Consider the following 17,254-nt stretch of genomic DNA (forward strand, 5'->3'; position numbering starts at 1 on the left):
TTTCCGTATTTTTCTGCTATGTTTTGTTGGGGGTTTTTTAATAAAAGGATATTTTTACAAGTTCATGGTTGGGGTTTTTTTTTGTTTTGGGGGTTGCCTGGTTTGTTTGTTGGTTTGGTTTTTGTTTATTTTTAACAGGCTACAGCCATGGCAAAGTCTGGTTTTCCTTCTTTTCTTCTACACTTACATTTTTCAAGCATGCCATCAAACATCTTCAGAAAGGATGGGGCACAGCATTCATTCTGCTGCTTATTCTGGATTAAGTTACTCCTTAAAAAAGAATTAAAACCCAACAAATAATGTCCTGCTCAACTGAGAAGCACATCAATTTCAAGGGGAGGCCAAATGCCAAAAAGAACAGGGAGCTAAGAGCTGACACACACTGTACATGTGAACCCAAAACTGGAAAGTTTAGTGCCATACTAAAGTTGCCTGTCAGAGGTAGCAAAAGACTCCTGTAACGCAACAAGTTACAAGCAAAGGCACTAAACTGACACTAAAACGTGCAGTGACTTTATTTGTGGAGAGCAGACTCACAGGGCTACAATGCAATGGCAAAGGCAGCATCTGCCACTTGGAAATACCAGCTGAGAGACTACAAACCTAGCATCTGTGCAGGTCTGTGTGTACTATAATCTAGCATAAAAATATTAATTGCAAAGCATATCGAGTTAGGCATGTCAGCCTTAATATTTTCTGGTGATTTGGACAGGGCCAGAGGATAAGATAAGCATCTTTACAAATCCACTTGGCTTTACTTCAAATCCAAAAGCTTGTTTCTAAGCTGCACAAGAACAGGAGACTACGTAAAATCAAATCTGGAATGCAAAGCCAACCCAGTTCTGCTCATCATCCTCTATTCTGAATCCTGTCAGCAGCAACAGCTTTTTCTGTGCTCACTGTCCTTCACTGAAATACTCTACAACATGCAATTATTTTCATAAGATTTATTTTCCTTTTTTGTTTTTTGGGGTTTTTTTCAGAGCTACACTTATCTTCGGGACAATCTGCAATCTTTTATTGTAAAAAAGCATTGCATTTGTTAAGTTTACACTAACCAAGTATTATCCTTGGCACTGATGAGTTAAAAATTACTGAGCTTTCTTTGCAGGATTTAGGGTGTTCTTTTTTTAATCAAGCTGCTAAGTATTCCCCATTTATCAGTGCAGATCAGCTTAATTTGCTCAGCAGCTAAACTTGGAGCAAACAACAGTATTTTCAGAACAAATACATCAAGTTAAAGCGAGGGCAGTTGTGGTTCATCTGAATCATACGGCTCCAGATTTCAAATCTAAGCTAAGGAAATAGAGGTTATGACATCCTGCAGCTGGGACAAGTAGTGTTCATAAAGCAACATTAAATCAAGACTACTTAGCCAGTTCAGGCAGTTGCTTGTGTGGAAGTGAAAGATCCCATGAGAGCATTAAAAAAACAGAAAGGTTTTGGTGTCCTGGCCAAACCCCCTTCCTTTACTTAATGCTACCAGGGACTAAGTTTCTTCAGAGCAAAGGACTGTGGAAGGTTGCTGCCAAGGAATTGCTACTGATTTATTTACATCCAATCACAGAGAACAGGAATTAAGCACTTTGTAAAATACTTGGGCAAGTTAATTACAAAAGGTCTTCCCATGCTATGCAAATGCCAAGTGACTGCGCTTGCCATTTGGTGGGTTAGTTTTCAGGAGCAATTTGGTGATTTGATTCTGTGATAAGGCTACACAAATGCTAATATCAACACAGAGACAGAACAGTGGCAGGAAGAAGTAGCTGGGAGCTTTAGCAGAATCACAGAATCATCAGGATTGGAAGGGACCTCTGGAGATCAACTAGAGCCCCTGCCAAGGGGAGTTGGATTAGATGGACTTCAGCAAGGCAGCAGTACACAGGCTGGCAGTGGAGGCAAACACAGCTGAAAGTTTTCATTCAGTCTGGGGCTCTAAGGAGACAAAAAAGGACTTGGTCTAGAAATGTTACTTTCCAGTCTCCCATTCAGTAGCAGTTTAAAATCTATTTATTGATACAATAAGCACTGATAAAATACCCGAGAGTTGACATTTCCATTTTAAGCAGATGAAAAAAGTTTGTGTTCTAAATTTTGTGAGACAATACTGGTGGCTGAAACAGAGGGACCATTCACTGCTTCGCTGAATACCAGAACAACTGCATCTGTAGCTTTTTCTTTTAAAGCCAGGAGGAAGCATGAAAGAGTAGTACTGATTGGAGACTTCCAGGACACTATCTGGATGCCAGTGTCATGCTGTGTAAACATGTGGATCCATTAGACAATTGTTGGAAGCTGTGAGTTCTAAATTTGATCTACTGATAGGACTCATGCTGTTTGGAGAAAAAAAAAGGGGGTTGCGAAACCACACAAGGAAAATGTGTCAGACTTGTTAAAAGAAAGTGCAACATGAACAATGATGCATTGGATGGCCTGCAGCCTCTGAAGAGTCCTGACAGCCAGAAAAAAATGACCTGAACTCTTAGTTCTCAAACTGTTAAATAAATGTATAAAACGTATTCCAACCTGAAAGTATAAAAACATTTTCATAGAGAAAAGATCATATTCACATGCAGAATACAAAAGACTTTACTTGCAAAGATAATCTGCAGCAATGATTTGTATCTTCTTCTACATTTCTACTGCCTGAACTAATGAATCAATTTTAGTGAAGCCTGAGTTCTAGGGCATCCTCAGTGATGGTCGTCCAGAGAAGGGAGGGGTAGTTCACTGCCTTCCTTCGGTTTGTGCTGGCAGCACAATGCTTTTTGCTTTATAGTATTTAATGGTCTAAAACACATGTTGAAATTAACATCTTCATTAGCTATACAGCTGCTACTCCTTATCTCTTTCATTTTTTTTAATTATAGCACTGCAAAATTTTATGTTGTGATTCAGAATTATATATGATTAATATGATACGTTATTTCTATTTGTTAGAATATAAAACACAGACCTTATGAATAAAATCATACATTACATCTGACATTTGAAAACATACTCCATTCTTAAGCTATCTAGAAATACTATGCTCATTCTGTCCATGCCTCAAGTTCATTTCAAACCGATTAACTGGCTTTTTATTCCACACAAGTTGCGTACATTAAAAGCCTAAAACCAGCGGGTTCAGCTCCCAGCAAAACTGCAAATGCACTTTAAGGCTGTCACTACAAAACTTGTTATTCATGTCCACAGGCTTAGAGATGTGAAGAGCATGAACAGCTCAGCATTTCAGATATGATTCATGTTGTGATTTAATCATTCCTGAAACATTGTTTACTACATAAAAGAAATTGTACTTCAACAAGTATCAGAAAGCAAGAAAATCAAATCAATCCAGAAGAGCTACTGAGTCACTAAGGAGGAAGGCAGCCAGATCCATGTTATTCTTGTGTATCTGGAGGAGGTCAACAGTAGCAGAGCTTCTCTTTGCTGACTGCTGGGTGACCACTGCAGCCAGAGCCTTTCTCCAACCCACCCCAAGAACTCCGTGAGCACGCAACAGTGGTGCTTGGGATGCAGGTCTCAGTATTGCACCTTCCCATGCACATAACCAACTTTGTGCAACTTAGCCAGCTGAATTCCATGTCAATCCACATCTCTAATTCTAGTCACATCAATATGTAAATGGATGTGAGCCACAACTATGGCACTGAAGGACTGGTTTAGTCAGGAGAAGCCATCTCCTACGGCTTGTCCCTACGTGGCTGGAGCTCCCAGAGCTCCAGAGCGCATTACATCTGTTCCACAGGTGGGACTTGGACAGCCAGGCCTCTTCACACCCACCAGTTTAACTACTTACATCCTTCTTCCCACCTAACACACACAAAAGAAAGGAGCTCTCCACATCCATTTTCTGCTCTAACGCACAGCACATCTGCCTTTCCTTGAACACAACTTAAATCTGTATGAAAGTATAAACAGAAGATCTGCTGTTTCTTTGCATGAACTTGTGGCACATTCATCTTTGATTTGAGAAGAGAGGCCAGCCCAAGACTATGACCAAACAGCCAGCCACTGCGGCATGGTCTTAAGACTGCCAGAGTTGGTGTTAGGCAATTTCCACCTGTGATCATGTTAGCCATGGAAATCCCTTTCTCTTAAGATCACGACCACATAATAACAACAGTTTGTGCTTCTATTTACTATTCTTCATCAAATTATGAAACTAAAATTGCAAACAAAATACTGGCTGCACTGTTTATTTTTCTTGGGTCCTTACACGCCAGCCGCAGTATGTGAAACCGAGGGCAATGAGAGGGCAGGCAGAGCAGGGGAGCTCCGACTGTAACACGAGGTAGTAAAAGCCAGAACCACTGCTAGTAGTAGAGAAAAGGGGAGGGAAAAATGTGCATTAAAAAGAGATCAGATCTTTACAGACTGTTATTGCACCTCTCAGTAAAACTTTACTATAAACAGAAGGAAGTAGCACAGGCTATCTTATACCATTTTTTCCCCGAATAAAGTATTCTGCTTACCTCAAAATTCAGCCATAATTCAGTACCCTTGAACCAGCTAATCTTTCTCTTTAGGGGGAAACTCATCCATTCTTAAAAGTTGTCTTGCTGCCCATATATTACTGTTCAATCATTTATCTAAGCTAAAACACTTAAACCTCTACAATGCCTATATATGTGTGTATATATATATTTATTGCAAGATAGGGAAATTAGTGCTTTACTTAATTTTTCTTCTCCTTTAGATAAGTTACATGTGCATATTGAAACACTGGTTAGAAATTCTGAGTGGTCAGATACATTATACTTTTTATAATTTAATAAAATATGCTTGTTCTCCATCATTTTTTCCCCATAGCATGTAAAGGAGCACATCTATATTCAGTAACCCAAGTGAATAAGTGTAACACAGTATGCCAAACCCACTGCTTTTTACAACAACGAACCAAGCTGATGTTTATCATAGTATCATACTACATGACAAGTATTTCATACCAGGACTGTTAGGTGTCAGTTTTAACCCACCAAGCATGACATGCTCAATGAGGAGGAGGAACTTACATTTCTATTTTTAGACCAATCTACAGCTTTTATTCAAGATCCTCAACTCACCTCACAAATGTAAATAAACCCATTACCACTACTGCGATATATTAATTCTATCTAACTTCTCAGTTGCAGTGAAGTCAGAACACGCAGCAATTCAACACCAAAGATGAACAATTATGCTATACATTTTCTAATCACTGGATGAAAGCACTGTGTATTGTAAATGCTACACAGAACATGGTATAGACGTCAGAAAAAAATGAAAGTGATCTGTATTAATCAGAATTGATTAAAGTTTCTTTTAATTTCTTTCAGCCCGCTACAAACAACTGTTTCACCTTTCATTTTTCTTTTCTTTTTTCCTCCCAGTGGCTCAATCTCAGGCTGACACTCTCCTGGGCTGCACCTCATGTAAGTACAGCTATAGCCATACACTGTGACTGTTGTTGCATATGTTTATTTAACCAATGTAAAACAGTGAAAATATTTACCCAAATTGGGGCTTCTAGACCTGCTATTTACTTCTGTGAAAATGTACTGGATAACTAAGTCCTCACTGAACAGTTAGCCAAGACAAGCACTATGTACTTCCAGATTGTCCTTCTCAAAGATGACAAACCAGCCATCTAAGTAGTCTCATACAAAGATACACCCAATTTACTACATCTTTATAGGTTTGTGAAATCTAAGATCATGGAAGTCCATGATCCACGATCTTGAGGCACTCCAGGGCTCCTTGCCAGGCAGCAGAACCTCCGTCATAGAGCAGAACTGCAGAAACAGACTGGAGGAACACCAGCTCTCAGAAGATCCTAACTGGCATTATTTCTCCAAACTGCTTGCCAATCCACGTGAAGAAGGAGTCGAGGCTGTAATGCTCTTCCCACCTCCTCTATTACTGGGCCATCGTGACAGTTAAAACTGCCTGAAAGCCCACAGCCCACATTAATCATTTTCATACACCAACAAGGGCCCATCAGGGAGAAGGAGAAAGGCAAAGCCAACAGCCAGTCAATCAGCTTGGAGTAATTCCACAGGGAAGAGAGACCTTTACGAAAGCCAAACAGATTAAAAGGAAAGAGACACAAAACTCTGTCTTCTCCATTCATATGAGCACTGCTGGTGCAAATACCATCAATACTCAAATACTCTGAGGGTGTATTTGAATGCAGCCTGACAATGTGCTCCAGGGCAAGGGCTGGCGCCTGCTCACAGTGGTGGGGAGTAGGTGAGTTGTTCACCTCGGTCTAGTTAATGAGAAAAGGACTAGAAGCCAGAAATTACTTAATGTTAATATCAGCTCTGCCAGATCAAGTGCTGTTCTGTTCCTCTCAGCAAGTCACTTCATCCTTTTCCCGTTCTCCTATGCACAACAAACTTAACATTTTTGTGCCCAGTGCCCATCTCCCCAGTGTTTAATTCCCAATTCAACATTCTAGTCGTAAATGCACTGCCTCCCTTTTACTTTGATAAAGTACAGTCAGTATCAATAGGTAACACTTTTTAAAAACTTATTTCCAACTATTATGAAACAGGAGCTGGATGTTTATGAAGTAGTTATTTTTTATGTCAGTTTACCATAGGGCCTCTTTAGCCACAGGCTTAGAGCCGGAGGCCCCAAGGCATTTTTGGGAATGGAAACTTTTTGAGTTCAGCTCTTAACAAATTTCCAGCCTGCAGTATGTTTTTCATTAGTCTACATGGTGTTATAACAAATGATGCACTTCCTCTTTCATTTTATGATTTTTTTTTAAAACATGCAACAATTTTTCTGGGTCTGTTTTTTATTACTTTCAATATACTCCACCACACTAATCTTAGAGTCTATGTATAAAACCAGAAAGGAGTAAGATATCAGCTATAAGGTTCTAGTTTAAATCCTTCACTGAAGGCCAGTCATAAACCCATTACATGTATGAAGCTCCATGGGCAGCCATCCTTTTAGGGGCCATTCTTAAAAAATAAGAAATCCATTATCCCAAAACCTAGAGTTGGCCTAGAAAAGACTCCCCTAAGGTACACACTCAACTAAAATGTTTGATCCCACTGGCCAGATACAAAACATACAGCAACCTCCCTAAGCCTCCATGTAACAATTACAAAGAGGTCCTTTTATTGCATAAAGACCAACCTGATAATTCTCTGTATAGTTTTGGGCCCTTCAATTCAAGAAAGCTTCCAGTAAATTAGAGCAAGTTCAATGGAGGAACACCAAGATAGCTGGGGCCAGGCACAGTCGCCCTGTGATGAGAGGCTGAGGGAGCTGGGGTTGTTCAAGCTGGAGAAAAGAAGGTTTTGGGTGGACCTAACAATCACCATGTTGCACCTAAAAGAGGCTTAATTAACAGACTGATTGAGGCGCTTTACAAGATGCACGGTGGGATGAAAAAAGACAATGGCATAAGTTGAAAAACAGATGGATTCCAATATAGAAAGAAATATCTTTTTTTTACCATTATGACAACCAAGCTTTGGAAGAGGTTGTCCAGGAGTTATACAGCCTCCATCCTCAGAGATTTCCAGGATCTGGTCTGATCTCACAGCTGACCTGCTTTGGGCAGGGATTTGTAGAGAAGACCTCCTAAGGTCCCTTCCAACCAGAATTATGCCATGGTTGATTCAGTCCAGTAAAAAATAGTTGAGATTTTAAATACCAGAAATAGAATGTATCTGGAATTTACTCAGACTGTCATCTTATTTTTTCTTGCTCCCTATCATAATTCCAGGCATCCTGGTTTGCTAATTCTGTGGTCCAGTAATTTTTTTAAGTAATCATAGAAAACCATCTGTGGGTGATGTTTAACCTCAGACTCCCAATTTCTTAATTGAAATCTTAATAGAAATCTTCCACTGGTAGTTACAGCTTTTTGAAGCAAAGTCCAAACAGGAGAAAAGAGGGAAATAAATATTTACCTTACTGGGTTTTGCACATGCAATGACAACAGCCATCAGTAAACTTCATAGTCAAATACCTGTGCCACAGTTTTAGTATTAATTGTATTAGTTGCCTCACTTGTATTAGTTGCCTCAACTGTCTCTCCCTGAACGCAGCTCGTAGAGACACTGGGTCTAATCTTTCTTAGGGTGAAGTGCCATGATCCATCAATTGTCACATTGGATTCTTTGTATCATGGTATACAAATATCAATGTACTTATAAACAGCAGGTAACAGTGACCCAACCAATATCCCAAATATTTTAATCCAGCAATATAAACAAACCATAGTATAAGGGAAATGAAAGATTCTCAAAAAAAACCAAAACCCAAAACAAACACCTAACTTTTCAGAATTTAAGTCTCTGTCCTAAAAGCACATCTATCCACATTTAAATCAAGCGAAAGTTCTTTGTGCTGTCTTGTCTTACCCAAAACTAGTTTGGTGAGCTCTGCAGGAGGTCAAAAGTAAATGTCTTTAACACTGCACTCTCAAACATCAGCTCTGAAATGTTTTCCAGGAATGTTCATCTCCTTTCCAGATGCGTTTCCACCCATCTTTGCTAGTAATTTAACAAATACATAGCACAGACACTGCCATTATTCAAGATAGGCAAGATGAGCATGTCAAACAGGTTATATGCTCCTCAGCTAGTGCAAGCCAAGCTCACTACATGTACTAGGGATGCCCTTGCATCCCCCCATTCCACCCTGCTGGCTTGGTATGTGTGCCACCTTCTCATCCACAGCCATGCCAGGGGCTCCTTTCATTATCCATCTCTCCTTCACAATTTACTCCTCTCTATACCTTTGTTTCAAGAACACTGGTGAGGTCTTTTGGAAGAAGAAAGCTGAGAGAGTTGAGAAGGAGAGTATTAACCAGCATTCATGAACAATAACTGAACTAAGATCAGTCTTTAAGATGTATTATCCCAGCAAAATTCAGAGTAGGGAAAAATACAGAAAATACATCTCTTTCTATGGGGTACATACATCTGGAAATACAGTATTCCCTCTGCTGACCTTTCCAAGGAGCGGCAACTGTCCATTACACGTCCCACTGTATCTATTTGCCTCTTTTAAATATGGTTTATATATAGTTGATGCACACACATTTTTTCAGACAACCTTCTTTTTATATTTTCCCTCTCTACATAATTTTTAATAAGGGTGTATTTCCAGGGGCTGACAGCATCAGGAAAACTAGGCTATGCCAACAAGAAGGGATTCCAGTCAAACATCATCATGTCTAGCATACTGTGTTTCATTTACAAATCTTTGATTTCTAAATGAATGGCAGTTCAAAGTAGACATTAAACACAGATACTTTGTGCTTATGTATGTAGAGATTGTTAAGAGATTAAGCCACTTTTAATTAAAGACTTAAGCAGGTGTCAGTTCATGATACTCTTTGAATTTGGTTTAAACAGATACATGTTCCATGATTACCCAGCAACGCACTTTAAATACAAACAGAATCAAAGAGAGCTTCCTAAACAAAGCGAAGGAAAGCTACTTTGTCGGGTGGTTTGAAGTTTGGTACTACTCATCTGTCATAAATGTAACATCATATATTCAGTTGAAAAAAGCATTCTACAACACTTCACAATTAAACAAAAGCACTGCAAACAGCCCTACGACACAGAACCCCAGGCCACTCAAACCTATTAATTTCAGTGGGGTTTTGTTCTGCCTCTCTATATGCATCTTACTATCCAAAGTTAATTTGCAGTATCAAGGCCTAAAACTGATAATTTTAAAGCATTTTGGACTCACATAACATGGAAATGGAATTATTTCTAAGTATTTTTTCTCTCAGTGTCATACTTTAGAGTGACAGTGAGATGAAGAGCACCCTGTTTCTCCATTACTCAAAGGTTCTTTATTTCCTTTTTTTAAAGGAAATCCAGAGATTAATTTAAAGCCATCTGATGAAAATACCTTAATATTTACCTTCATATTTTGTTGTAATATACCCTGAATTCAAGTGAAGCAATTTCAAAAATTATCCTGGATGCTTCTCATTTCAAGATGTTAAATATTGGCTTTTATGAATTTCCATTACACATTGTCTGACAATATTTGCAGCTCTGGACTACATGAACTGACTTAATTCTTACAGAGGTAATGATAATAAAGTTTGTACAAGTTGGGCGCAGGTGGTGGTTTAGGATTTCATATTTATTACAAGTCCCCCCTTTCCAGGTCTAATTTCACAGAAAGTAAGTGTAAAAAATGGTTAGAACTGCCAAATGCATAAATTCCCTCAATCCTTTTTACCTATTGTATCGTCAGTAATAGCTACCCTCAAACTAGTCTCCTAATCGTCCTTTAAATGATGGCACTATACTTTAGCATCTCTGCAGTGGTGTAGACCTGACACCTGAAGACAATGAAAGAGCACACATGTAATCCCAGAATTTCAAACTAGTAAATCATAACTGAAGTCCCAAAGCCAAGACAAGGCCATTAGTAGAGCTGTGGGACTAAAACGAGGGAGACATGAGGAGGGACATGAGGGAGACATTGAAAACAATGAGGGAGCATCCCAGCGGATGACTGGGTCAATGCATGGTGCGTAGCTGAGACAATGGCTAACACAGACAGGGTGGCAAAGAGCACAACCGCCAAACCAAAGGACACTGACTAGCCGGAGCTACCACCTACTGCAACAAAGTACCAGCCTGCATCTTGGGTGCTGATTAATGGATGCTACAGCATGACTGCAACGGCAAAGCTGAAAAATAGCACAGGATGATTAGCATGAAAGCACAATTCTTGAAGCTTCAACTGATCCTAAAGGAAAGACAGAGCACTCATAAAAACTCAGTTTCCATTTTCAGATACTTGTTTCTAATTCTTTAGTATTAACTACAGCAATACGGCACACAGAGTAATCTGAAAAGTTATAAATGGTAGAAACCAAGATCTGTTAAACTGCTTCAGCAGTAAGGTATAAATTTGGAGTAATTGTAAAGGCTTACATCTCAAAATATGCACCAGTGCAACTGAGAGCTACAACCAGCTCCTGAATTTCACCAGGCTCTTGTCTGGAGACAGCGAGAGGAATCTCCCTTAGCCAGGAAGGAAAAACTAATAAAGTCAGGTAAGATTCTGTTAGCAGCGATGGGAGGCACAGGTTATTAAGTGGATCTTTGTATGGCTGCTCCACCTCCAGTTTTATTTGCTGGGAGGTGGTTATGTAACTAACACAAAAGAAAATCACCATTTCTAGGTTGTTTTCCTTTGCAAGCTCTGCGCTGCCAGGAGGAACTGAGAGAATTCAAAAGCGGCTTCCCTTCTGTTGCTCCTCTGGGTGTTTCTCTTTGAAGTGGCACCTTAAGTGGCTGCTCATTCACAGGGTTTGTAAGTAGTCTTTAAAGCAATACATTCCACCCTTCAAGCTTAAGTACAGAAACATACAATTAATTAAAGCAAGTCAGTGGTGGTGTTATTTCAGCCTTTTATTTCTACTTGGTGTCAGACTCTACGACGCAGGTACTCTTTGTTGTAGGATTTCAGACACTCTGGAGAAAATGCTGAACTTTATAGACTGATCTGATATGGTTTGAGAAACACATGAACAATCTAAGAAAACAATTTATCTATTGCTTAAAGGAAAAATTCATTATAAAATCTAGAAACAGAGTCAAACTCGCACTCGCTCTAACTACTCTGCAGTGTTACTGAGCTATATTTAACTGAGGGTTTAACCCTTTGTTCTGATAGGGTTTTTTAAAACACTTTTTTTTTCCCCAAAAAAGATGAGTAAGCCTAAAATTAAACATGGAATGACCGCAAAGTGGGCTGGTTAGCGGACCCCAACTATTCTATGATTCTATGACATTTGTTAACTGACAAATGGACCACTGATCTGCCAAAGAGTTGTAATGCAACAAAAAGTGCATCTACTGCTGCTCATAACAGCAGCAGCCAAACATCCCATTACTGGTTCCCAAATATTTTCCTGGTGTTGAATGTTTGTAAACCATCCCCTTGCACTGCTGCCAAACTCCAGGAACACTCTCCAGGACAGTTTTAGTCCTTAACTAAAAAAAATCTCCACATTATTAAGAATTATTATGGAGAAAAGATTTCAGTGGATCTGTCCTAATGGAATGGCTCTCTCCCATTTCCACATAGCGTGTGCATTGTTTATTTTCATTCTTTGAGCACAGGATTTTATAGCCATAATTATCTCATTTTCTCATAGTACAAACAGTCCAATTTTTATTCATTGAGGCCAACATTTTTCTTGCATTCCTCCTCTGTTTTTTTTTTTTTCTTCCCTTTCAAATTAGCTATTAACAACAAATACAATAGATTTACATTATCAAGATACCTGTTGGGGTAGTGATTTCATTTTAAATGAACACAGATCAAAAGCAGCAATAGTAAAATGGACACCTAGAGGAAATGATGTTTTGACTCCATCTCCATTCTCCATATCCTTTAAAAGAAATAGTTCTTCAACCTTGCAACCTCATCTTAAAAGCTTTTTGTGCAATAATTTTCACCAAAATCTGGATTCTTCAACAAGCAATGTTCAATTAAGCAGATTTTAGAAGCGAGGAGCTCTTCATGGTCGGCTGCTTATGAAATCCTGCTAGCTAGCCAGGCTTGAGCATGCAAACTTGCTGCTTTACATCTTTTTTTAAGGGTTGAAGGGTGGGGAGAGTGCACTCAAGCATTTATTAAGGAAGATAGTAAAGCCCTGGACTTACTCCCTTCTTATATATCTCCTGTTTCTCCTGTGCTGCAAAGTGACCTGTATGTAGTACCTGTAGCCTGTCCTGTAGGCTTCGCAAAATACATCCAGAGGGTTAAAGCTCTTCCTTCATAGCCACCACCTGAGGTCTAAGGGAGCTCAGGAAAGAGGTGCTGAAAGCCTGGTAACAGGAAACAGTCAGGAGCAGTGTGTTATATTCTGTATGTTTGGATTAGCCAACATTAGCTAAATAAACTGATTTAATGTCTAATGACATTTTTAAACAATAGCTAATACAATTATCCAAAGTATGCAGAGAATAAAGATGCACACAGATGCACCGGAATATGTCTCCAATACATCCACACATGCAATGATCTAACAGTGAATTTCAACAGTTTGACCATCCAAATTAGAGGTCAAACATAAAGGAGTACAAGTTAAAAAGCCTACTGACTAGAAAAGATGCAAATACTCCTGCCTTGCCTGTTATCACTCCCATTTGTATGCAGCTATCAGGCTTTGTCCTATGTTTTTAGCATAGAACCATGTTTTTGAAACAGAATTGTGGTCTTTTCAAAATAAATAAATAAAGGCATGCTACAGAAATGAATCACAAGCTCTAAAACCTTTTGGAAAGCTTCTCTGAATTAGCTGGGTTAGCGGGTCTGAGGGATTTTCACTAAAACCACATAAGGATCCCACGTCAAGCCAGCAGAGGAAGGAGCTGCGATGGGTCCAGGTGCTATTGCTGCTCTCCCAACCTCTTTGCCACTGACCCTCTCTTTGTTGGAGGCTCCTGGAACGATGGAGCTGACACAAGAAAATAACACTCACGCACCCATGTCAGCAGCTTGAGTTCACTGTGATACCCCTTCAAAGGGTGCACCTTCACAGTCCATTCTGGAAAGCAAGCCAGGAAGGTGCAGACACACACATCCCATACCCTCACCCTCACCAGAAGGGAAGCTGTGCCTTCTCATCAGTGCATCCCAGTGCATCCAGCTACTGCAGCAAGTTTCACCAGAGCTCGATTGCGAGCAGCCCTTAGGGAAAAGCTGGTTGAATTTCTCAAAGCAGAGATGCTGGTTCTGAAGAACGAATGCATGATTAATGGGGTTGCAGCACTGGCACAATTGTGGTTGCCTTCTTAAAGTTTTCCGTCAAAGTTCTTACAACCTGAAATATTGTAGCAGATTAAAAAAAATGAAAGGGTATAAAAGTTGTGCTCATATAAAAGGCAGTTCTAAAGCAACTAAGCTAAAATTTGCAAGTAAGTCGTGCTTACTTCAGCTGATTTGCACATTCAAGTTCAACTTTAAGTAATTACCAAAACATTTTCAGACATGTTATGAATGAATCCCATTCATCTTACATCTACGCTTAAAACAACAGTACTGCAACATAAGAACTGTCAGTGAGGGCTGGCCACATCCCATGCAAAGAATGAGATGTCTGTCCACACCACGTTCCCTTTATCACGTACCACCAACTCTTTGTGCTTCTCTGCAGGTACCATCATTTCAGCTTCAGATAAAAGCATACTGAGGAATATTTCTGATAATCCTTTTAGATGGATAACTCTTTTACATGAATAACTATTCTTTATAAACAATTTACACATGGGCATGAAGGGCCCAAAAGTACACCCACTAATTCACTAATGCCACAGTGATACTTCAACAAAACCACTTCAGCTCATAAAAATAATATTCTGGCAACCACAGTCCTAAATAACTACTTTCACTTTAACCTTGTGATTTGTTTAATCCATCTGAATCACTAACTCTACCTAAGTTACTGCAGAGAGCACTGCTAAAAGATGATCTTCTGAAAGTCATTATATTGCTGAAGAAAATTGAACAGAACTTCTTAGGTTTTGTCTTATTGAGCTTCTGTAAGTAAAAAATACTACCAGAATTATCTATCAATTCATACAAAATGCGGCAGCGTGTCAGAAACATCAGCATCTCAAACGTGGTGACTTCATCATCTGAACCACTACAAATTATTCTTTAAACAAAAACCTGCACTGCTCAAATACAACTTTCATATTTCATATTAACAAAGTTACTTGTAATTATGAACTTTAGGATTGTGAGTTAAATTCATAGAACCATCAGCAGTGAGAACTGTATTTGGGGGACGATGGACAGGGAACTGCCATATGTAATTCAGCATATCAAGCCAGTAGCAACAGTGCACTGCATCTGAAAAGGAGATCCCCAAGCTCCTGTGATCCCTACTGCTTAGTGACAGTGCATGAGATTATGTGGGTATTTCACACTCTTACTGGACTCCCATCCGCTGAACTTGTACCACATGCACACAAAAAGTATCTGGCTTGTGTTTAAAGGTGGTTTAAGTATGGGCTAATTTTCCCTGGCAGGTCACAGAAAAGGCTCCACCTTCACTGAGGCTGGCACTTGCTTACTTTGCAATAAGGCAGAGTTAAAAATTAAGTCACTAAAGTAAACCTCAAACATCCTTGTTCACCATTTCACTTCGTCTCCTTGCAGCTCCCTGCACAGGACTGGGTGTCAGCAAAAAGCCCTTTGAGTCTGCCACCAGAAATACCTGGGCAAGTTCTACAAGTAGAGATATTGTTAAGATTTGGACTTTTTGGTCAAAGCACGACCGTTTCCTCTGCCCCACAACTACCCCAAGTTACTCCAGACGATGAGTGACAAGCATAACTGTGTAGGGGATTATGTATCTTTACAAACAAGCCTCAGGGAAAGCACGCGAGACAAACCCAACCAGGGCAATATAAAAACTCCCAGGCTGTGGGCACTGCAAACTGAACACGTGATGGACTGGCGGGGCCTATAAGAGTGAGCAGCCGCCTCTGTAAAACCAAGAGAGCAGCAGACTTGAAGGAGCCACGTTATTACCTTCCGCTCTCCCCGGAGACCAAAGGAGTACAATTCCGTCTCCCAATCTCTGCGTTTTTCTCCTGCAAAAAGCCTACACGCTAAAGTTTATGAGGCCTGAATTTCAAAAGGAAAGCACGCTTCACCTTAAGCTCTATGCCCAACTGTCACTGGTATTTTATCAAATGTAAATCAACAGTGTTTGAGGGTTTTGCTCTGCGTTTCAAAACACAAACCACACATAACGGCTTAACCAAATGAGTGATAAGAATGAAATATTACAAACCATTAAAAAAAAAAAAACGGAAAAAGCATAATCCTGGGCTGCCCCACATTGTCTCCTCATAGAGATATGACTTCTGAGATTAAAGAAGGGCTTGTTTATTTAACAATTTGTCCAATCTCCAACAATAGAGCATTCAATGGAAAATATTAACATGGGACCTACAAACAGAGCCGCTATCTTATAAAGATTGTAAATAGAGACTTGGGGTTATTTTACTTTAATATAAACAGTAAAAGCTTAGCCAAAAGGAACAAAAAAACCCAACTGATGTAGGCAAATACTTAGATCATAAATAGTGACAATCAAAGTTCTCAGGTGTTAACCTTAGAGCCTCTCTTAGAGCCCTATTGTGATGTTTTAGCTAACAAAATCCTGTAGGAATAAAATTAAGCAACTAAAAGTATAAAATAAGAAAACACATGTATATCACATACACTAAAGAAAATATAATGCTACATATGTGCCTAACATGAATGACAAAATCTTCATTCATTTTAGGCTTCAACTCCTTTCTGGTTGATAAGTGAAAGGATATATTACACTTTACTGCTTTGAGGAGGAAGGAAAACATATAAATTAATTCTTCATTACAGTTTTAAAAGGCAAATTATTTAAGGACTATTTGTATTCAAGCTAAGTAGACAGAATCATGATATTACATGCTTTTTATTCAAATGGAAAGAATTTACATTTACCTACCATCTCATTAAAGTCAGATGATACAGCAGCAGCCTCTTCCTTATGTTTGGGGTTTTTTTTTCTTTTAATTAAAATGTTCTTTTCAAAAGCTTAAAATAATTCTGAGGTTTATAGTAAAGTATTTTCTAAAGCGTTCACTGGCTCTTTTTCAGGTCTAAGGTTGGTTACTGTCTAAACTCTATAGAAGCCAACTGGATGTTACAGGCTTTTGCTAAATAGCATTGTTTTTCAGAGCTGGGAAGGGATATGACTCCCGACAAACACAGCTGTGATGAGTCCCTCTAAAGAAAAGAAAACGTTACTAACATATTATTTTTGCCAGTTTGGCTTATCTTGCTCTGGGTTTATTACTATTAACATTCTCAGCTTTGCAGAATAGCTACTCCTATGGTAAAATTTTCTTGCACCAAGCAGCTCCCCCAGTTCGATGCAGCCGCTATTTGTCTCCCATTACGTACCTACAGCAAAGCCTGAACTGTTCTTGGACCACAGCAACGTCCTTTCCAAAAAACACCCCTGAAAGCCCCTTTCACCGTTATGAACACAGAATGCAGGATAGTCCTTATGGCAGGATCAGGCCCCCTGCTTTTGCAACAGACCTTTGTGCCAATACGAGCATGCAGCTGAAGCTTAAAGGATTACGTGTACGTATGTGCAGGGGAAGTCACATGTATACACAGAGCCCGGTGCCACTACCCCGGGCAGCGCAGTGGCGTCAGCGGTCTTTTCCTAAGCTCTCCCGTTGTT

At 39.5% G+C, this 17,254-nt stretch overlaps 1 protein-coding gene across 1 annotated transcript in view; it reads left to right on the forward strand.

Moving 5' to 3' along the window:
• The window catches only part of GPR146 (G protein-coupled receptor 146), a 51,211-nt gene that overhangs the window by 16,520 nt on the left and 17,437 nt on the right, over positions 1–17,254 (forward strand). Inside the window, exon 2 of the mRNA XM_030485126.1 lies at positions 5,376–5,417. The gene's annotated coding sequence lies outside the window, so the exon portion shown is untranslated. The remainder of the gene's footprint in view (positions 1–5,375; positions 5,418–17,254) is intronic.

This window comes from Strigops habroptila, chromosome 4 (genome assembly GCF_004027225.2).
Source record: "Strigops habroptila isolate Jane chromosome 4, bStrHab1.2.pri, whole genome shotgun sequence".
Classification (NCBI taxonomy): Eukaryota; Metazoa; Chordata; class Aves; order Psittaciformes; family Psittacidae; genus Strigops; species Strigops habroptila.